At 52.8% G+C, this 23,543-nt stretch overlaps 1 protein-coding gene across 1 annotated transcript in view; it reads left to right on the top strand.

Annotated features, from left to right (window-relative positions):
• LOC147662764 (E3 ubiquitin/ISG15 ligase TRIM25-like) overlaps positions 1–23,543 on the top strand; it is a 237,947-nt gene that overhangs the window by 4,231 nt on the left and 210,173 nt on the right. The gene's annotated exons all lie outside the window — the stretch shown is intronic.

Here is a 23,543-nt window from a genome sequence, read left to right as displayed (position 1 = left end):
ACGCTGACTTCTTTATCAATTTGCAAGTATTTAGGTATGAGTACTTCAAATGTTAGCGTTCCATCAGGGCTCATGTAATCAACACCAAAAACATACACATGGATGGAGTTTGGGTCACCCTCCTCAGCTGTTGCTTGAATCAAGTGCCAATCACATTTTCGACCAGCGCAGATGAGTATTTTTAACTCATCATTAACTATTTGCTCTTCTGTTTGTTAGTCTGCCTACCTAAAGAGTGATTTTCATTCCATTGCATCGACTGTTAAGTGAATCCTTCATCCACTGCAGTGGAGGTGCATTTTTGCTCTTAAAAGTGCTCGCACACTCCTTTTGATGCTGTACTAATAGTGGTTTTGTACTTGAATGCATTTTACCTCCTACTTGTAAGTTGTGTGTCCTCTCTCCAGCTAATATTACACTGAGGGGGATTTTTTAACGCAATTACCACTAGTTGTGAATTAATGCTGATAACACAGATTGTGACATCTGTCTTTCACGTTCTCTGTGTCCTGAGTTTTAATACTTGGCTGCATATTGCACCTTTCCCATTGCGAATCTGCTTCTCAAGATCAATAACCTGCATGTTTTTGGAGGGATAGTGTATGGCCATTAAACCAAAATCAAGGAGAGCTTCATCAGCTCAAACTCCATGATGCATGCAACAGCACCTCAGAGATCCTATTTACCTTTTGCCTTTACAAAATGACCCTCAAACGTAATAGCATGACAACTTTAATGATTGACAGATTCCCCAGTTTGAGACTGGGCTCTATGAGGACTGACTTTTGTTTTTGATTTTTTCCAAATGAAAGACTTCTACACCAATACAGTATGCTTTTGTTAATTTTTTTCAAAGTACACAAAAACCCATTACAGTAAACAATACTATACTACATTACCATATTCAGAAATGTGTTTTACAGATCACTCTATATTGCAGGTGGAAGTTCATGATCCAATCCTCTGATGTCAGCCTCCGTGTCTTCATCTCATTGGTTCGTACCTTGAAGACTGGGAATATTTTTTATTATGGCTACGAATATCTTTTCTAGACACAACACTACTAGCTCACATCTTCTTCTCCCCCATCTCCTCATTATGACCCACGTGCCCCTCCATGACTTAATTCAGACAATGTATTGCTGGAATAAATCAATGGGGTCTCGCTCATAACTTGGAACAGAGGTATTTCTACATTAACAAAGAACACAATACTGTCAAGAACCAAACCTACACCCCTGAATTGGGCACTAACACCCCTCTTTACAGCCTCCTGTGCCATCCACCCTCTCGGCCCAGTCAAGGTTCACCAAGCTTTCAGTCTATACACCAAACCACAAATACACAAAGAGAAGACTACACCCTGTTTATGCATGGTTCACCTGGGAGGTATGATTACTTGCCTCATATTTCACTAATGTCCTTTCTGACCAAAGTACAAGTCACTTCTTAAACTCTAAAATCAACTACATGGCATCTGACTAATTTCTTTTTTTTTTTTTTTTTTTTTTTAAGACCAACGGTCCCAAACTTTATTCAGTTACACAAATAAGCCAGTAGTTATTCATACAGTGTCAGAACCACGGATTATTGCTACAAACATTAACCCAGCAGATAGTACATGTCGACATAGCAGGTACACATGAGTGAAAACAAACAGTTGCTGGTGGAAGTGCATCAGTTCATAAATGACGGTGTCAGGAAATGTCACATGGTGCAGTGCCTAAGGTTCATAGCACTGCAACAAGGAACCAGCGTGTTCAAAACGAAAAGCCAACAGTCATTGTTTGAAATGGAGTTCCCTGGTCATTGTAGCAGGGGATAGAGGCAGCATCATACCCTCCGGTGTCTAGTGGGTCGCTGGGTGCCCGCTTCCTAGTTCTGGGCACATCTAAGCAGCTTTATATAAGATGCAGACGAGGAAGGGTACTCGGGCGTTATCAGGAGCATAGTATGAACGGCCTCTGTGTCAACCAAAAGAATTAACTGGGTAGCCGAAAACAGGGGGGGGGGAGGAACATATCAATAACTGTTAGACTAGTATTCGTGTGTGTGGTAGTGCATCTAGGATTCTAGCTGTGTGTGGTGCATCCTGTGTGGGCCATGTAGGGGCAGAGACAATGGATGAAGCGGCGTCGCCGCGGCTGTGGGGCAATAGGGGGGGGGGCTGAGCGGCGGGGGGGGGGGGCGATAGCGGCAGGGGACATCTCCATCGCGCAAGACCCCAGTTACCGGGGGGGGTTGGGGAGGTAGGGAAGCGCGCGGGACGGGGGGGGGGGAAGACAGGGGGGGGGAAGGGGGGGGGGGAAGAGGGGTGGAGGAGTCTGTGCCAGGTGCGGACAGCAATCAGGTGGGCCCTCCCTGTTCTGCGTCGAGTCGGTACTCTATGCCGGCTTGGGTGCACGCGCGGTGATATGTAAGCAGGGCAGCGTCCCAGTCTTGGGCGATCGGGTATTTCCGTAGGCCCGCGGTTTCCTCTCTATGGAGCGACACACTCTCCGCACAGGCCCAGTTGGCAAAAGAGCGGCGCCAGTCTGCAGGGCGCGGCGGGGTGGGACTCTTCCATCGTCGTGTAATGAGACGCTTGGCCGTAATAAGGCCCAAGTCCCAGAAGCGTGCCCGTAGCTTGGTCTGCTTGGTTCTCTTGTAGAGTCCCAATAGGCATGCTTCCCACGTCGTGGGGAGGGTTCCGCCCGTGGCCGCTGTTAGCATACCCGCGATCGCAGACCAGTACGAGGTAAGATGGGCGCAGCTCCAGAGTGCGTGCAGGAAGTCTGAGTCCAGGAGGCCGCATCTGGGACATGCCGATGAAGTGAGCCCGAAGTAGCGGTTCAGCTTGTCCGGAGACAGATATGCACGGTGGATGATGTAGTATTGGATAATCTTGAATCGTGCGTTACGGGGAATGACCCTTGCGCCTGCTAAGATAGCATTCCATTGGTTGTCCGTCCAGTCTGAGCCATGGTCGGTCGCCCATTTTTCCCTCAATTTCTGGGAAGAAAATTGCGTATGGCTGTGTAAGGCTTGTGCGAGCCAGTGCACAATGTGGGACCCGTCCCCCATCACATGCAGGTATTGGATGAGTAGGTGAGTGGACGGCTCGTGGCTAAGGTCACCCCACGCCCTTGCCAGCTCATGAAGGAGTCTGGCGTGTGTCAGGAATTGACCCACCGGTAGCTCTGTGTCCGCGGCCAAGGTCTCGAAGGGCAGCAGCTCTCCGTCGCTGTATAGGCCGCCCAGGTCATCCAGGTCTGCTGCAGTCCAGCTGCGCAGCTCGGCCGTGGACAGTGTGTCAGCGCCCAGAGGTGTCCCCAGCAAGGGTAGGTTCGGAGCATAGGGCACCGTATGTCTGGTGAGCCGGAGGCTCCGTGCGAAGCACCGCTTTGCCACTGCTACATGGACCTGCGTGGGGGGCCGGCCCAGTGTCAGTGGGTGGAAGAGTGTGAGCGCCTGTGCGGGGGATAGGATAGTATCGGCCGTGGCCGTGTCCGCCAGGTTCTTACCGCTCAACCAATAGGCAACCCACTGCAGCTGTGCCGCTAAGTAATAAAGCTCCTGATTGGGAACCGCTAGGCCTCCAGCATCTGTGGGTGCATACAGGGTCTTTAGCGCAACCCGGGGTCTCCCCTTATTCCAGATGAGGCGTCTGGTGAGGGTGTCCAGCTCCTTAAACATGCGCACCGGTACATACACTGGCAAATTAGTATAATAATAGAGAAGCCGGGGTAGCATTATCATCTTGGTCAGGGCCACTCTGGCCGGCACATTTAAAGGGAGGGAGTTCCAGAATGTGACCTGGGCTGTGAGCGAGGAGATGGCCCTCACTAGGTTCCCTTCCAGGAGATCTATAGGGTCCCGGTATATTAAGATCCCTAGGTACCTAAATACCGTCGGGTGCCATCGGAGTGTCTCCCCCATCATACGCACATCGCACTGTGGCATCTCGCCATCGAATGCGTAGGTCCCTGATTTGGCCCAGTTGACATGGAGCCCCGACATGTCTCCAAACGTCCGAAAGGTGTCCGAGAGCGCCGCTGGTATGCGCGTGAGGTCTCTGACAAACAATAACAAGTCGTCGGCGTACAGAGACACCGAGTGAATGCCGTCCGCCAGCGGAATGCCCCAGGCGTTTCCGGAAGTGCGGAGCATCTCCGCCAGCGGCTCCATCGCCAAGGCGAATAAGATGGGGGAGAGGGGGCAGCCCTGTCTGGTGCCTCTCCCAATGCGGATCCTGTCCGAGAACAACCGTCCGGTCCGGACCCGGACCTCGGGTGCTTGATAGAGGAGCCCCACCATCTGGACGTAGGTATCCCCCAGCTCGTACTTCTCAAGGACTCGGAGGAGATACGGCCACTCCACTGAGTCGAATGCCTTTTCCAAGTCAAGCACGATGCATCCCGAGCGTGGCCAGGTCGGGGTCGCTTAACGTTGGACCCTGAAAAACCGGCGTAGGTTGTGGGACGTGCTCCGTGTGGGTACGAAGCCATTCTGATCAGTGTGTACCAGAGTGGGGACCAGTGGTGCAAGCCTCCGGGCCAGGGCTGCTGCAAGTATCTTGTAATCGGTATTGAGGAGCGCTAACGGCCGATACGAGCCGAGTTCGTTCGCTTCTTTACCTGGTTTCAGCAGGGAGACCACGTTTGCTTCGTTCAGGGACGCCGGGAGTTCAGCGTCTTCCAGCGCCGCCTTGTACATTTTCAGCAGTTCCGGTATTAACACCAGAGAGTAGGCTTTGTAGAACTCCGCCGGGAGCCCGTCGGGGCCCGGCGCCTTGCAATTGGAGAGGGAGAAAATCACCTCTCGCAGTTCCTCACCAGTGAGCGTGGCTCCCAGCTCTGCTTGTTGGGCAGCAGTAGCGGTCGGGAGCTGCAGTGCCGCCAGGTAGTCCGTGATCTCCGCTACCATGGCTCGTAGTCGTGAGCTGTACAGGGATTTGTAATGCGATGTGAACGCATCATGGATTTGTTGCTGGGTATAGACCTCAACGCCCTGGGCTGTGCGGATAGATAGGACCGATGCGGATTGCGTGTCTTGTCGCACCAACCACGACAGGAGTCTGCCAGGCTTATCTCCCGTGCTGTGGGTGCGCGCGGAGTGCGCAGCGAAGTTGATATTCTTGAGGCGCTCCATCAAAGCAGCGTGGTCCGCCCTGGCCGAGACGAGTTGGGAGTCATCGCCCCCCATTGCCCCCTGCTCTTCACCCAGCAGTGCCTTTTCCGCCTGTACCAGGTCTCGCTCTACTTGCCTACGCAGGCCCGCTTGTACACTGAGGCAACTTCCCCGGGTCACCGTCTTAAAGGCGCCCCACTCGATTCTCGGGGAGGAGGTCGAGTCTACATTGTCCTCGAAGTACTGCAGGATCTTCCCGGAGATTTCCTCTCGGAATGGGGTGTCGAGCAGGAGGTCCGGTTGCAGGCGCCACGTTGGTACGGGCGGGTGTGGACGCTTCCATCCATATACCAGCGTGTGCGGGTTATGGTCCGAGTGGGTCCGACCCAGGTAGTCAGTGTCGGACACAGAGGGGAGCAGGTCACGGGACAGCATGAATCTGTCCAGCCTGACATGTAATGAGTGGGCTCCCGAGTAGTAAGAATACACACGGGCGGTGGGGTTTCTGACGCGCCAGGCATCCTGTAAGTTCCACTGCGTTGCCCAGTCAAGGAGGGCCTTGGAGGTCGCCTGTACCGGGGCGATTGTCGCTGGGAGAGACGAGCGATCAAGGGAGGCATTCAACACGCAGTTATAATCCCCGCCCACCATCAGGGGTACGTCCGGCCATGTCGGTATCGCTGTCGACAGTTGTGTGAAGAATTTCCCCTGTTCTACATTAGGTGCGTATATGGAGGCTATGACCATCTGCTGCCCGTCAAGTCTGCCCTGTATGAAGACGTAGCGTCCCTCAGTGTCAATATTGCTGTGTGTTAGCGCAAACGGGACCCCGGGCCGGACCCAGATCAGGGTCCCCCTCGCAAACGCCGAGAAGGTTGTGGCAAATATCTGTCCCCTCCATTTACAGCAAAGCGTGGCTACCTCAGTGGCAACTAGGTGTGTCTCCTGTAGCAGTGCAATCTGGATCTGATGCCTTTTAAGATAGGAATATACCTGGTATCTACGTGAGGGTGTGTGCATGCCCCTGACATTCCAGGTACAAAATTTAAACGTAGCCATCACAGTGTTGATTGCGGCCAAGTGTCCACCTCCCCCCCTCCGGACCCCCACCCGCCCCACCCACACAGTAGCGGCGAATAGTGAGCTTTGTTACCTCACGCCCCCCCCCACAGACCCAAAGATGCACGCAATAGCAAGTCAGTACCAACACTAGTCTCAAAAGAAAGAACTTGAACATAAACATAATACCAAAAGGGCAACAACAAAAACAAGTCGTCGCCCAAACGCTCTATCGAGCTCAATCAATCCGTGAGTTCAATGGGGGGTTGACTAAGTACAGCACTGAAAGTGAACAAGGTAGTTCGTTATGCCGAAGGAGCCGAAGCGGCTCCCCTCCACGGGCAGTGGGCCAGAAGAGCGCCAAGAGTCAGTGATAGTGTCTGTGGCCAGTTTAGGGTTCCCAGTGTCACTTGACCCAGAACATTGGTCCCACGGCGGGGCCCCATCTTTCATTCCCCCGGAGGAGGGGCACTCACCTCTAGGGGTCCGTCCACCCCTCCAAAGTCAAGGTCCAGGTGACGTTCCAGCAGAAGAGCCCAGGCCCCCCACCCGGTGCCACTGTAGCTCCGTGGCAATCCGGAAGGCGGGTTCGGCAGCAAAGCACAGGTCTCAGAGAAGGCGGCAGCCGTGGCCGTCAGGGCCTCCAGAAGCATCTATGTGAGTCCCCGATCGGGCCACCGATGGGGGGGAAGCTGACTGTTCCTCTGTGCGAGTCGCGCTGGTCCAGCCAGGGTTGGGTTGGGGAGGAGCACTTATGATATCAGATCTGATGTTTGGGGGTGACGTCTGGCAGGCCCCCTGGGTTCGAGTCGTCTGGTAGACCGTACATGTAGTCGTCGTCCTCGCTCCCGCGCGAACGCGGGCTGGCGTTGGATAGCAGTAGAGGTGATTGTGACCCGCTGATCACAGCTGTTATGCGGACGGCTTCCAATTGTTCATTCTGTATTTGCTCCGGGGTTGGGCCGATTTCCGTTTCCACGGTCGGCGACCCGGCCCTCGAGGTGTGTCGCTGCCTCCGTCTGCGTGTGCCTCGATTCCGGCGCTGTTCTCTCGGCGCGGGCTCGGGGTTCGTGCCCACTCCCGAATCCAGCCAGGCCATTGCCGCCTCTGGGGTGTCGAAGAAGTGGGTCTTGTCTAATGCCACCACTCTGAGGCGTGCCGGAAACAACAGCGAGTATTTGAGAGCCAAGCGTCTGAGCCGGTGCTTCACCTCAAGAAAGGATTGACGTCGTCGCTGAACTTGTATGGTATAATCGGGGAAGAACATCACCTTGGCGTTGTCTATCTGTATATTTGATAGTTTCCGCGTCTCGCGGAGGATGGCATCTTGGTCGCGGTAGTTCAATACCCGCATGAGCATCGGCCTTGGGTCGGAACCTTCCGGGGGTGGGCGGGCTGGTACTCTGTGTGCCCGCTCCACTACAAAGTATGGCGACAGTGTGCCTTCTGGTAATAATTCTCTGAGCCAGGTCTCCATGTGCTCCGCTGTTTCTCTCCGCTCCCAACGTTCCGGCAGGCCCACTATGCGCACGTTGTTCCTTCTGGCCCGTCCCTCCGCGTCCTCTGCCCTATCCTCAAGGAACTCCACCCGGTTGAGCAGGTCCTGGACGTGCTTGTCCGTCTGTGCTAGTTTGGGAGTGGCCTCCGCCATCGTATGCTCCAGGGTCGTGGTGCGGTCAGACAGTTTCTTGTGGTCTGCCCGGAGGAGTGTCAGATCCACGGCCACCTTGTCGATCCTGTTCTCCAGCGACGTACGGGTCAGCTGCATGGATTCCTCCAGGCGCTCCATGACCGCCAGCATGGTGTCCAGCTTGGAAGCAGTCTGGTTAGCCTCTGCGTTTTTCACCATTTTCCCTTTGCCGAGGGTCCCTCCTGTGCCAGTCTTTGCCCTGGTCCCCCCTGACATGTGGGAGGCCTTTGCGGCCGGTCAGGCGGGTGGGTATATTCTTGCAATGCGTGGCGGAGGGGCCAGAGCACGTGAGTCTCTTGGTCAGGTTCTCTGTGTTCCCTGATGTGGATGTTGCGTGGCCGTAGGCGGGGGGGGAGGACCGTCCCACCGTTGGGTTCCGGGGTTCCGTATTACGTGGCCGTCTAGGGAGGACAGGGTGGTTGCGTGGCGGCTGTTGTGTGGACTCCCGATCGTGGCGGTCAGCGCCGCGGAAGACCCGGTTGCCGTTCGCCTCCCGTCTGAGCCACGTGGCGGTCCGGCAGGTCGGAGTGGTGGGTCTCCCCCGATGCGTCCGTCCGCTGAGCCCGGGAGGACGCGCTCTGCCGGATGATGCTAGGCGACACCAAGCGCCGCGCGTGGGTCTAGCTCGTCCGATACAAGTCCGGTGGATGTGGGGCGTGCGAGCCGCGTAGGCCTCGTGGCGCCAGGGCGGGAGAGTCTCTCAGCGTTGGGCTGGGTATCAGCGGGGCCGGTGTAACGCGGCCACAGTTCGCGAGTGGCGCGGTTTAGGCCTCTCGGCGCCAGGAGGGTCTGATGTTGATCTGTGTCGTCTCTTATGAGACGGGCAGGCGCAGAGTTCTGGTAGGAGAGGGCCGAGCAGCCTCCGGCGGTGGTCCGCTGAGCTTGGTGGTGACGGTGTCTGTGTGGGCCTCGTGGTGGCCCAGCTTGGCTGTTCACAGGTGCCTGTTCAGCCGGTTCGGGTGACTCCAGTGCCGGCAGGTGCGGAGGGGCAGTGACACAGACCGCCACGGGCCAGCTCTGTGTGGGTGTTCGCAGCGCTGAGGGCCCTCGAGTGGCCGGGTCGCCGGGGACTTCTGGCACCGTGTCGCGGGTTCCCTGTGTGCGTCGTGGGTCGGCAGGGCCCTGGGGCAGTGTCGCGTTAATGTGGGCCTCCAGCCAGGCTCGCGCATTCACCCCCTGGTGGTCCCGGAGCTCGGTGGGATGCCCCCAGAGGTGGCGGGCGAGGCGTGTTGGTTTCGCGGCCTACCGTGGGCCTGGGCGTTGGATTTCCGCTGATGTCCGGGGCCCCTGCAGAGCCTGGTCACTGGTGGGCGTCCGGTGTGTGGGACGTGGTCCCGCTCCTCCGCCGGACCGCGCGTTGCAGGGCACTCGCTTTGCGGCCTATCCCGCAGGGCCGGATCCCCGGCCTCAGGTAGTTGGGCCGCCGGCCGGAAGTGCACTCCAGGCGGCCAGTCTTCAGGGCCGCTGCCGGTCGGAGGGTCAGTTGCTCCGATGCGCCCGAAAATCGCCCTGGAGGTGGGTCGGGTGTCCGGGTGCACTCGGTCCGAGTTTGGGCTCGGTTCCGCCAGGAATTCAGGATAAATTGCCCGTGGCAGGGGAGCTTCGCACGGAGCTCAGCTCGGGCACGTCTTTCTACATCGCGTGCTTGGCCACGCCCCCTCCATGGCATCTGACTAATGTTGGATTACCTACATGAGATATTCCCAAATCTGCAAACCACACTCTGAACCTCTGTAAGTAGGTGCTGTCCTTCCAAGGACACCTCTACTACCCCCCATAATGCCTAATGCAACGCACACACACTCCTGATCAGCCTACCTATGCTTCAGAGCATTACCTCTAATGCACACCACACACACACATTTTCTGTGATGACCGATTCCACAAAGCATTTTCTTAGCACAATGTACTGAGCTGCATGTGCTAAATACAATTAAAGATCAAGCAGCTTCAGGAGAACCACCTCCTCTTAACCTAGTGACTCATCTCTTAGATATCATGTCATATTTGCCCTTTTGAAATGTGGTCTGCATCTTTCATTTCTGCCCTGATATTCTCCATTCCTCCAGGGCACCAGAGGCATATGATTTGCTGTCCTGGTGGACTACAGCACACATTATTTAGAGATCTCTGCCTGGCTGGTGGAGCTCTTTCCCTGCAGAGGAGTAGCCATCATGGCGGCTGCATTGAAGGCACTGAAAGTTTACTGAGGCTGCTATGTTTTCTAGTGGTGACAATATTTTATGCGGCTAGTCAGTGAACTTTTTTAATTTTCCAGAACAAAGTTCCAAAGCAGTAGATTGCTTTTGAACAATAAAAAAACACTAATGACACTGACTCCCTGGAAGCTGAGGTCATTTAAATTTTTTCTGTCGGACTAGATCACTAGGCTTTTCCTGCTGATGCTGAACAGAAAAAAAGTATATCCTTCCTAAATGGTGCCCAAAGGGAGTGGCATGTCTGAAGGATCTACACCAATGCCCATGTGGTTGTAGGTGCACGGTTTCTGTCCCCTGAACCAGTGTTGCTTCGGCCATTAGTAACATGATGGTTCAACCGAATAGAGGCTGGTGGACTATCAGTTTGGCCTTTGTGGTGGAGTACCCTTTTGTCCTTGGCACTATTGCACACAACCAAACCAAGCTCTGCTAATACCCCTTATCATTATTTTACTGTTCGAATACAACATTGTCCATCTCAACAAAGCAACAAAACTAGTAGGCTGGGTGTATTTTGCCTTTTATCAACAAGGACCCTGTCCATTAAACACATGCTGATTAACTCCATAAGCTTCTTCTTGTTTCAGTGCCTCACTGCGAAGATTACAAATCCAACATCTAGACCACTGAGAATGAACATCTTTTACCTCCCACCTGGCAGCATGAGATGTTTTATTGGGGGTTCTTAGGTTATAAAGCTGTTCATCTCATCTACTGAAACATGTTGACAACAAGCATTGAGAAAGTTAACAGATCTGCCTTTATTGCTCAATGCTTGCAAAGAGGTGCATAAGCACAAGCTATTTGTTCTATATCTCTCTGCGACCAGTCTTTTTTCTAAGTCTCCTATATCGGTTTCATTTTTAAATCCCCTGCCACTATTGTTTTTTATTCCCCAGACCTGCAGTGATACGCCATTCTGCTGCACTACAGACTTGGGGAACGCAAAGTAAGATACAGACATGGTAGGCAAAGAAATAGGCACTTTGCACAGTGATATGGTATAAGTAGTCTGTGAGCATTTGGCTATGTCTGTGTTTGTATGTGTTAGCACATAAAATCCAGACACAGGGGCTTTGCCAATGCTTGTAATAATAAACCTAAACGGGCAGCTCCTATGCTTCGGAAAGTCTTTCCCACTCTTATCTCTTCACAGGCCTAATCTTGATTTAAAGTATCCGCCAGGTACTTTAGTAAATAATAAATTAATTTCAAATATGGAAAGAGATACGCCCCCTCCATATTACAGCAACCCCAGTCGATACGATAAAGCTTTATTCGAAATGTAAAAACAATTCATAAAAGCATATACAACAATCACAATCATTAAAGAATTCATCGTAAGTACAAGTAATAATTTAAAAATAGAAAGTCACGTAATAACATTAAAACTAACTGGTTTCTTAGAACTTAGCACAGGTTTCGGTAAAAACATGTAATAATTAAAGGATTAATTTGTCGTGGAAGCAGATATTATTCGGGAAACATAGAAAGGGTTGATCTGGATATGCCCTCCAGTGGTGATACTTTCCTTTAGAATTACGTATTTACATACGGTAGGCATTCACAATACTTCCCTTGCGTCGTGTTCACCCTTAATAGGGGCAAGTTAATATCGCATTCCATGTTTATATGTGTTGTGCGCTGGGGGGAAGCAGTTAGGTGCGGAGGCATACGGTTTTCTACCAATCACGTATTTGAAATTGTACCCTACCTCTGGTGTTAAGGGGGGTATGTATGGCACTCTGGGATAAAAATCATGTAAGTCCCAGATCGATATTGGGCCATTATCTTCTTGTGGCTGCCAGGATCGTAGGTACGGGACAATATGTCTAAATCTAAATTTTACCAACACTAAGTCACCAGGGATGTCTTTTGGGAGGGAGCCTAAACAGCCCACCCTTCTAACACACATTATTGTTCCATTCACATCCGGTGGCAAGGGTCTGTTTTTTGATAACCAGGAGGTTACTTGATTTATTTATTTATTTATTTATTTTGGTGTAAGATTTTTATTGACAATTGCCATCAAAACAACATCAGTACATCTTGTCATACATATCTGTTACAGAATAATGCAACGGCTCGTACTGTCACACAGCTATTCAGCCGACAACCTTCCTGTCCGGCAGCGAATGTTCAACAGGATGCGAAATGCAATAAGGATATAATGATTAAAGAGATACAATCTCACTTTTTATGTTTTTTGTTTTGTTTAGAAGTGAACATAACGAAATTCAATGGCTCATCTTCGATATATAGTCACAAAGTGGAAAAACCATGTCAGTGGAAAGTGCCGATCCCAATTCCCCAGGCAGATACCCTTCCCTCTCCAAGCACCGAACACAGTTGAAATCCCTGTCAGATAATTAACGCCTCCTCATCCACCCCCACATTTCCCTCCCTATTTAATCGGCCAGTTCCTCCTCATCCTCCGAATCGTCGTCTTCATCTTCTGGCAGTGGTTCACATATATCTCCCCTGTATCTATTCCATGCCTCCCACACCTTGTTCCATTTTTTAGGGTTAGCTCTCATTTTATACACTGTACGTTCAGTTAACATCAATTTGTCCATTGTCCTACACCACAATGCTAACGTAGGCACCTCCGGTATCCCCCATCTCTGCGCCGTGTCACGCTTGGCCACCATTGTTCCGATAGTGACCCATTGCTGTTGCCTGAGATTCAAATCAGTTCCCTCCCAAATATTCAACAGACACATGCGTGGCTCTGGTGTCAGGGAAGTGTCGAGGGTCTGGGAAATGGTTCGCATGACCTGTTGCCAGTAACTCCTTATGGATGGGCAGTCCCACAGTGTATGCAGCAGTGTACCTTCCTCCCCACATCCCGTGAGACAGTGTGGGGTCTCAGCCCTGTGCATTTTATAAAGAGCGGTCCTTGTGTAGTACACTCTATGTAGTACTTTTAGCTGTATGAGCCTGAACCGGGCCGAGACCCCAGCCTCCCTTGGTGACGCCATAGCAGCATTCCAATCTGTCTCGTCCATAGCTCCCAATTCAGTTTCCCACTTCTCTCTCAAACGCTGTAAGGGGTCCGGGAGGTTGTTTAACAATTTGCGGTATGTGAGTGAGGTGGCACGTGTTTGCATAAAGTCTGTAAGAAGCCGGTCTTCTAGGGGTGAGGATTCTGGGACAGTGGACCCTGGTTCCAGAACTGCCAGCAATGCGTGCCTTATTTGGATGTACCTATAAGTTTCGGTGGGGCCTAGCGCATATTGTTGTTGCAGTTGCGAAAAAGGGAGTACCCCTGCAGATGTCCAGAGATCTCCCACCGTTGAAATGCCGATATTGTCCCATTGGGTGAACCCTTTGCTGGACCTGAGGCAGCCTAACTTTTTAGTGTCCCAAAGTGAAGTCAGCTTTGTAAGGACCCCCTTTCACTTTAACCGAGTGAGTGCCTTGTACCACAAAGTAACTGTGTGCTTGGTTGGGCCGAACAGTCCCCTAAGTAGACTTGGGTTATATAGCGGGGCCAACAAACTATGCGTTCCCAGTTGGGTCCTATCTGCCAGATATGCTGGGTCGTCGTGTGGGGCGTGGATCCATTGATTAATTACCTTGAGTTGGGATGCCCAATAATAGAGTTGTACATTCGGCAACGCTATTCTTCCATCGTACCACCCGCGGTTAAGTTTAACGTGGGCTATCCTCGGTGGCTGATCACCCCACAACAGATTGGTCACTACTGCGGTGACTTTACGAAAGTAAGAGGGCGGGATCGCATCTGGGGTGTTTTCCAGAGCATATAGGAGGCGCGGGAGTGCCATCATTTTAAATAAGGCAGCACGCCCCAGCAGCGTAAGAGGCAGGGCTGTCCAGTGATGGACATCCGCTTTCAGGCGAAGGAGTGGGGGCGCCAGATTCCGATCGTAAAACACGTTCGGGTCACCGGAGACATGTATGCCCAAGTATTTAAAGGAGATATCGGTCACCACCAGAGGGCATTGTTCAGGAAGGATTGGTACAGGGCCTTTCAGTACGTAAAGGACTGACTTCGTCCAGTTGATTGTGTATCCAGAGGTCAATCCATGTTTATCACAAAGTGCCAACAATATCGGGACACTCGACTCAGGGTCAGATAGGTAAACCAACATATCGTCAGCATATAGGGATACTCTGTCCTCCCAAGCGTCACCCCACGTTATACCCCTCAGCAGCGGTGTGCTCCTAATAACTATAGCAAGCGGTTCTAACACCAGCGCAAATAGTAGAGGGGACAAGGGACAGCCCTGACGTGTTCCACGTGCCAGAGGGATCGCTCGAGAGATGTGGCCATTGGCTGCCACATGGGCAACCGGGTCCGTGTATAGGAGTCTAATCCAGGATAAAAATTTCGGACCAAAGCCCATCCGGGTTAGGACTGCGAATAGGTATTGCCACTCTACCATATCGAAAGCCATTCTGGCATCCAGCGACAAAATGGCTGCCGGCTCCTTCAGCAAATGTGCGCGAGCCAATGCCCCATGCACTCGGCGGAGATTTAACGCCGTGCTCCTATGTGGCATGAAGCCTGACTGATCCGGGTGAATCAGGTGTTGTAGGTGCGGGGTCAGTCTATTTGCGATCAGTTTCGCCAAAATCTTCGCCTCTGCATTGAGGAGCGAGATTGGGCGATATGATGTACAATCCGCGGGAGGCTTGCCCGGTTTCGGGATGGCCACTATAGTCGCTAAGCGCTGGTCTAATGGCAGAGTCCCATTTTCTCGACAGTCCTCGAACATAGCTAACAGCGGTAAGCACAGGGTATCCGATATTGCTTGAAACCACTCAATCGGTATCCCGTTAGGGCCCAGTGCCTTACCCGTATGTAGCGCACCTATCGCCATACGGAGCTCCTCCACCGTGAGGTCCGCCTCCAATTCAGACACTGCCTCTGGTGACAACGTCTCTACCTCTACCCCTTGGAGCGCTAACTCTGCCGCCTCGGCCGTGACCACCGCCCTCGGGGTATAGACTCCCTGAAAGTGGTTCGCTAAGAGGTCAACTATTTTAGAGGGGCGTGTGTGACACGTCCCCTCCGGGTCCTGCAATTGTAGAATGTGCCTACTGCCGTCTTTTTTCCTGTCCAGCCAGGCCAACAATTTGTTGGCTTTATCGCCTATATCGTAAACCCTATGCGCTGTCGCCTCTATATTCTCTAATATCCGTCGCCTAAGAAGGTCGTCATGCTGCTGTTGGCAGAGGTGTAGTGTGTGTCGAGTATCATCCGACGGTAATGCCATATGGGCCGCATTTGCCCGTTCCAGCTTCAGTTCTAACACTAGTAGTTCCTGTTTCTGTGTGCGTTTATGGTTGGTAATGGCCGCAAACGCCTGTCCTCGTAACACCGTCTTGTATGCTTCCCACAGTGTCGTCGGGGAAGACACCGTGCCGGCGTTTTCTTGAAAGTAATGTTTAGTGGTTGTTTTCAGGGCTTTTCGGACCGGAGGAAGTTTGAGATAGCCAGGGTAGATGGGATAGATTCGCTTGCGCGCTATTGCTGTGCATGACATAGTGATGGTCAGGGGGAATGATCCGATATACCCCGGGGCCTAATCTGCACGTCGTTGATTGTGAGTCTGCCACCCCCCAGTGTAAGGAAATAATCAATACGGGATAGGCAGTCGTGCGTGGCTGAGTAGTAAGAGTAATGCTGATCTGTGGGGTGGAGCTGCCGCCATATATCAACCAGTCCCTGGGCCTTCAGAAAGTCCCCGAATCTTGTTGGGCCTGTGGAGTGTGTGCGAATCTGGAATCTATCTTGTTCATTATTAGCCAGTGCATTGAAGTCTCCGCCCACCAGGAGGTCCCCGTCCGGGAGTTCTAGAAGAAATCTGCCTAGGTCCGGAAGTGCCAATGAATGTAGCGCCGGCGGGATATAGACAGACACCACATTAAAGGGCACGCCCTCCCACTGCCCACACACCGCAGCGAAGCGGCCATGTTTGTCCGTTTTGGTAGACTGTTGTATGAATCGAGATGTCTTTTTCACCCAAATACCCGTCCCGCTGGACCCTGAAGTGAAATCTGAGTGTGCGACCATGTGGTAACCTCGTCTATCTAAAGCTCTGCTAGCTGCACCCACTAAATGTGTTTCATGAAGCAAGGCAATGTCGCAGTTCAACCTTCTGATACACTGGAGAACCAGCCCTCTCTTCACTTTGTCCCCCAACCCCCGAACATTCCATGACATTATTTGTATCGGCGGCACAGTCCCCATCTCGGGATCAGCTGTTATGGTACTTGATCGTGGTTGTTCTGCCATTGTGAGGCCGTGCATGTAAATCGGGATTCCGTGGGGTAGGACAGAACTGCGGTCGATGGAGGTCCCTCCCCCCATGTGCTTCTAATCGCATTTCGGAGCAATTGTAGTGCTATCAGATCAGTAGTGGTACACCCGGTGTATGAAATTCGGCACAATGTGACTATGAAAAACATCAGCACGATCAGCAGAGCCAAACAATACAAACTAACAAACCGTTGAAACCCCCCCGTTCCCCAAACTCCCACCGCCCTGCTTCCCTGCCACACGGACTTAGAACTGCCCGCCACCCCAATTTGGCAGAGTGCTTAGACCCACCCCAAGAAAAACACACAGTTACTTGCTCGTCTGGGGTGAGGAGTACTCCGGAATTAGCGACCCCTCATACCCTCAGCAGAGGCCCTCGGCCCAGTGTCCATGGCGGTTCCGGCAACAGTCCCAAACAAGAATATCTTATACCTGTCGAGTGTTCATATGTCTACCTCCAGGTTTGCATCGACATTGTCTCTTATCGGCGAGCTTCTGCCACTGTTCATGTCAGCATCTCCGACGTCGGCCCGGTCGTTCGAGTGTTGGCCATTTTTAGTTCGACCAGGGCGGCGAGATTGGGAGGCAGGACGCCAGCCGTCCAGCCAGTCTCGTGCAGTCTCCAGGTTATCGAAAAACCAGGCCCTGTTCTCTGCCACAACCCGGAGCCTGGCCAGAAAGATCATGGAGTATTGAAGTTCTCGTTTCCTGAGCTCCTTTTTAACGTCCAAAAAAGTTTTCCGCCGCCTGGCCACCTCAGCCGTGTAGTCCGGGAAGAATGCCACCGTAGAGTTCAGAATTTTCACAGGTGGTGAGACCCGTGCCGCTTGAAGGATGACGTCCCGGTCACGCAAATTAAACATTCTCGCCAGGATCGGTCTGGGTGATGCCCCTAGTTTAGGCTGACCGCCCGGGACTCTGTGCGCCCTCTCGACTGAAAAGAAGGCCGACAGCCCTTTAGGTTGAAGGTGCGTTTTGATGAGATCTTCCACATATAGATCCGTCGCTCTCGTGCCCTCCGATTCCGGTACACCAAGAATACGTACATTGTTTCGTCTGGATCGTCCTTCTTGGTCGTCCAGCTTGTCTTTCAGGATCTTGTTCTCCGCCATTACTGCCTCCATGGCCGTCTGTAGCTCCGACACATCCTCAACCAGCGACTTCGTGACCAATTCCAGTGAACCTACTTTCTCGGCCATTTTGTGAAGATCCGCTCGGATGAGGGTTATTTCGGTCGAGATGGAGCCCACCATTGTCTGGACCTGCGTGAGAGCCCTCATAACATCATCCAGCGTCGCCTTCTTCGTTCCCACATTGTCCACTGTTTTCGCGGACGAGTGTGGTCCATCCGCTGGAGGGGACGCCGTTTTGTCATTAGTGTACTGTTCAATACGTATCTGAGTAGTACCACCTTTAGCGCCCTTCCCTGCCATAGTGCCGCCGTGGTAATTATGCAGGCCTTCGGAGCGAGGGAGCAAAAGGATTAGTCGCCGCTACAACGCGGCCCACAGTCCAATCCAGAGAGAAGCTCCTGTAGAAGTGGGGGTATACGCCCCGATGTTCGTGTCGTCGCAGACGGTCTGCGTCTTCCAGCAGAATATTATTTCCTCGGTATTCCAGATAATCTTCGGGCACCTCCTTCTACGCACCGTTTTCAGTTATTGCACACGCCTCGTCCCAGGACAGAGACCCTGCTCGCTGGCCGTGTCGCGGGGTGCTTCTCCAGTCCCGATCACTTCCGGTCTGTTACAGCCGGGTAGAACTCACTTCCGGTCGGCTTCACTCGCCACTGTGTTCCCCGGAGTCAGGCCTATGTTTCGATCGTCTCAGTACTCGACGATAACTCCGCCATCCGGTTTTCGATTTTCGTCCGGGTGCTTGCCGCCAGTTCCGCCCGGTCTCGGGCGTTTGGGACCTCCGTCCGAGGTGTGATTCAGCCACGGATTAGTGTACGGATAGTTGGAGAGGCCGCTTCCCTGCCGGAGCTAGTCCCCTATGCTGCCGCCATGTTCGGCCGCTAGCCACGCCCCCCGAGGTTACTTTATTTAGTAGGTCATTTTGCCTTTTGGATTTCCCATGTTTGAGTGGTGGTACTCCAGAGAGCACACACACGTATGGGGCGGCCTCAGGTGGAAGGTGTATCGAAGGTGCCTTCTCATCTCTAGCAATAGTATGCTGTGGTGATACCAATTTGGGGGCGATCATAGAGGTTATTTTATTGGGGGCTAGTTGGAGAGTTTTAAAATTGTTACATAGTGTAGGTTGCGTTGGCATTATGGGGGCAACAGGGGATTGATGCAGATTAGTTATTTCGGTGATTTTAGCGGGAGTTAAGTCAATCTTAATCAATTCCTCTATTTTCAGCAACTTATTCTCCAAGGTATTTATTTTCTCCAACAGTGGCGATATAAGAGATTTAAGGTATGGCTCAATCAGGGATGTTAGAGTCAATTGAAGGGGGGATGCTAAACTACCTAATTCTTCTGCAACCTCTGGGATCAAAGGTGGGTTAGTAACAGTCAGTGGCGAGCTTAAGGGCAAATCTTGTCCCTTCAGGTCGTTCTCAGTATCTTGCGCCTTGTCACGTTTGCAGTTAACGGGTGAGGTCTGTGTAGGCGCTGAGCTTAGAGTGTTAACTTTAGTATATAATGGGGTGGAATCCTGCGCTGATTCATTGTAGAGTGAAGAACTAAGACTTTTAGCCGTACTGGGAGAAGCACTATCTGAATTCGATCTCCAATATATTTGGGCATACTTGGTATTACACAGATTATTAAGTTCCTTTAGCAGTGAGTAGTTTTGCGAGATACCCGTTGTTTCTGAGGGGGATTGTTCACTGGGGGTACTAGCTATCGCCTGACGAAAAAAGTTCACATCTGAATCAGTGGGTGTGGGCTATGGTATCCTGGTTAAATGATGGTCTTGAGTACCATTACACAAACCCCTGTGGTTGATAGAATTTTTGGAGGGCCCTTTCTGAGTCATGGTTCCGTTCAGTTAGATAGGGGTAATGTGTGTCATCATCACGGGACAAGAGTTTGATGTATACAACTACGTGACCATTAGATGTAAGAAAGCATACGGTAGTTCGTCTCACTTTACCTCCTCCGATACGGAGTGCAATGGGGGTGGCCCGTCCCATCCTCCAAGGCCCTCTGAGGGCCACAGAGGGCCCGCACTTTGCCCGGGCTTCGCCCGGCTCGACCCGCGCTGCGGGAGCTGCTAGGCATTAAATAGTGACATCAGCTGCAAGGGCGTTCCTCCCCTCTGTCACAGGTGAGGAGCGCACGGGCTCCTGGTCAGTGGAGTCCCGTGCGCTAGGCAGCAACAATTCTCCCAAGGTAACAAACCCCTCCTGGGGTGGCAGATTTCTCCCTCGGGACAGGAGCTTTCTGAACCCCTCCCTGGACAGGAAACAGCACAGTGTGCACCCGCTCTGGACAGCGATGCGGGACCTGCGCCAGCGGGTTCCGCGAGGTGTGATGTAGCCTGGCTTTTGTGACGTCAGCTGCGAGGGCGTCCCTCCCCTCTGTCACAGGTGAGGAGCGCACAGGCTCCTGGTCAGTAGAGTCCCGTGCGCTTCGCAGCAACAATTCTCCCAAGGTAACAAACCCCTCCTGGGGCGGCAGATTTCTCCCTCGGGACAGGAGCTTTCTGAACCCCTCCCTTGACAGGAAACAGCACCGTGTGCACCCGCTCTGGAAAGCGATGCGGGACCCGCGCCAGCGGGTTCCGCGAGGTGTGATGTAGCCTGGCTGTCGTGACGTCAGCTGCGAGGGCGTCCCTCCCCTCTGTCACAGGTGAGGAGCGCACGGGCTCCTGGTCAGTGGAGTCCCGTGCGCTAGGCAGCAACAATTCTCCCAAGGTAACAAACCCCTCCAGGGGCGGCAGATTTCTCCCTCGGGACAGGAGCTTTCTGAACCCCTCCCTGGACAGGAAACAGCACCGTGTGCACCCGCTCTGGACAGCGATGCGGGACCCCAGTCAACAATGCAGATATTTATTCACCAACCTCTTTCGCTCACGATCTGCACTCTATGAGGTCGCCTTTGTTCGCCAACAATGAGCACGTTTTCAAAAACAAAAAAATATAACCGAGGGGGGAAAATCCTTTTGGTATTGCTGGTGTTTTTAGATGCAAGAGCTATCTGGTTTCCTAGGGTGAGAAAATTACCAGCCAGCAGGGGCAGTTTCTCTGTGAGGGCAAAAGAGTTTTTCCCCGGCCCTGCTCGGAGCCACACATGTATTAATGCTTAATAAACACTAGTTTATTCTCCCGGTTTCCAAAGCCTGACCGCGGTGCTCTTTCTATTGTGCCGGGTCAGGTGGTGTCTTTGAGGACAGGGCCAATGATGGTAGAGTAGAGACTGCATTGAACAGGGTGAATTAGTGCCCACACCGCCATTCACTCCCGCCCGCTTATACATATACACAATTCCCACCCAAATGAAACTCTGGAGACGTATTTGTGGGAAAGAACTGTTGCAGGTTTATTTCATACAACACACGTATGACGTTTTATGGTGGGTCATCTTACGGGCGATCCAAAGCAGGCAGCCCCTCGCTGTCCCACATGCCTAAGGAGCCATCTTGCACGGTGAGTCGATGCTCTGACGGTGCAGCACATTACCATCTTTGTTATACTCCCGCCCCCCCCTGTCAGGGCGGAGCGGTGTGGCACACCCCCGATCGGTTCAGGCCCCCCGACCGCCCGAAGGACTAATGGGGCGCCGTCGCGGTTTCCCGGAACCTCCTACGGCTCCTGGTCCTTGGCTCAGGCACCCTTACTGTGCCAGGCAGAGGTACCCTTACTGTACCCGTCTGCCGCAGAGGTACCCTTACTGTGCCCGTCTGCTTCCAGATCACCCTGTAACTCCGCCTGCAACACAAAGAAGAACATTACAACATTCTATTACTTCGCGCCGCCGCTCAAGCTGCTGGGTCAGAGTTCAGGGTGGGAACAGCACTTGAGCCGCGGGTGGACAGGGATAAAGAGAGGCAGAGCCTTGGCCACCGAGGTATAAATAGCGGGTTAGCCCCTCCCACAGGTAAACCCTCCCCTGGCCGGTGAATGGTGGACGCGGGGAGGGGCGCCCCTACTGGTGTTGGCTGGAGCTTGCCGGGTGGGACTAAAGCGCTGCCCCGCCCATGTTCCCCTGCGGGTCACGTGGTCAGCGGCATAGTGCCCACACCACCATTCACTCCCACCCGCTTATACATATACACAATATCCACCCAAATGAAACTCTGGAGACATATTTGTGGGAAAGAACTGCTGCAGGTTTATTTCATACAACACACGTATGACGTTTTATGGTGGGTCATCTTACGGGCGATCCAAAGCAGGCAGCCCCTCGCTGTCCCGCATGCCTAAGGAGCCATCTTGCACGGTGAGTCGATGCTCTGATGGTGCAGCACATTACCATCTTCGTTATACTCCCGCCCCCCCCTGTCAGGGCGGAGCAGTGTGGCACACCCCCGATCGGTTCAGGCCCACGACCGCCCGAAGGACTAACGGGGCGCCGTCGCTGTTTCCCGGAACCTCCTACGGCTCCTGGTCCTTGGCTCAGGCACCCTTAATGTGCCCTTCTGCCGCAGAGGTACCCTTACTGTACCTGTCTGCTTCCAGATCGCCCCGTACTCCGCCACAGCTCTGGAGGAGGCCCCCGTCGATGACAGAGCCCCCCACCCAGAGTTCCCCACTTACATCTCGCAGCTTCTAGTGCCTCCCGCACGTCAAGGAAAAACCCTATCTTTCTGACTTTGCCACCTTGACCAGACACTTTCCTAGTTACGGCGCGCTATCCTTGGTGCCCAGCACAATGGGGTCGCACAGGAATGGGGAATAATGCAAGGTGTCCCACCTAAGGCGTTGCACATTTCGTGGGGTGCCAACCTACCGATGGCCAGGCCCCATCACTTGGATACTTATACCAGTACTGGTATTGACTACCCGATAGTGGGTCACATGACTAGCTATAGCCCTTCCATGGTGGATTTGCTGGGGACCCGTCATGTTCCTTCCAGGCTGATTCACTCGCTTCTGCCCTATCAACCCTGGCTCGCCCCATAAAGGCACCTAACCGACTGCTATCCCCCACTGCTTAGTGATGGGATCAGCTCTAGGTTACTCCTGCTCGCAACCCTACCCTGTCTGTGTAACATCCTTATCGCCAGCCAAGCTGTCTCCCTATAGATGCGTTGGTTGCTCTTTTAGGATCTACTCAGCCAACTGTATGCTTACTGCATGCTTCTTGGTTGCATCAAATCAATACGCCACCCAGTAGTGCACACTCCCCCGGAGATCAGAGTGCTTTACTATCGCACCAGTCGCATCCAGAGGCATGAATTCTTGCTTAGGAGGCTTACAACAAACTTGAACCTGGGTCCTCAGCTTCAGGTTAGGCCGCCCTCACCCTTAGCTACCCTCGAAGTCGATAGCTTCCTTGCATAGCCAGCTGGGCGCTAGCCGCCCCCATCCATGTCCGCCCAGGTCTCAACTGCCCTGTGGGCATTCCCATCCATTTGGTGCATTATGGGGGCCATTTAAGGCTAAGAATGGACTTCTTTACTGGCAATAAGACAATGAGGATGCAGGGGACCCCTTACATAATCACTCCCGTTTGACCAGCCAGAACTCCAGGAGGCCGTGGTTCGAAGCAGCCTTTCAGAGGAAACCCACTCCTGGAGTGAGCCTCCCTGCAACTCTTCACCTTGCGCCCTGTGTCCTCCCCCCCCCATCCTGGAGGGATTCTTGCCAGCGTGGGCATGAGAGAGCTGGCCTGGTCACCAAAGCCGCTCCACTAAGTTTTTACCAAGGGCAACTGATGGTCACACTGACTGTGCTGCGATGCGCGAGAATGCCTCTATCCCTAAAATTCGAAAAATGCAGAGAAAGAATGCGCCAGGTCCCCCAACATCCTGAAAGAGACAGTGCGCTATGTTGTCTACTGCTTTGCAGGGATTTTAAAAGTGTTCGTAACGTGCAATCGTTTTAAGGCAATTGCTGGGCTAAGCCCGCCTTGAAGAATACTAAAACCTATTCTAACCACTTCTTTAGACAGAAAGAAGCACGGCAATCCAGGACTTAATAATAGGTGCCCGACAACGTCCAATTATTCGAACGCTTACTGATGAATAACTTTTTGGCAAAGCAAAGCCCTGAACAGTTTGTGAA

Source organism: Lissotriton vulgaris, unplaced genomic scaffold, assembly GCF_964263255.1.
Source record: "Lissotriton vulgaris unplaced genomic scaffold, aLisVul1.2 SCAFFOLD_2765, whole genome shotgun sequence".
In the NCBI taxonomy this organism is placed as follows: domain Eukaryota; kingdom Metazoa; phylum Chordata; class Amphibia; order Caudata; family Salamandridae; genus Lissotriton; species Lissotriton vulgaris.
Note: the sequence above shows the minus strand (reverse complement) of the source record. Positions and strands in the feature narration are given on the sequence as shown.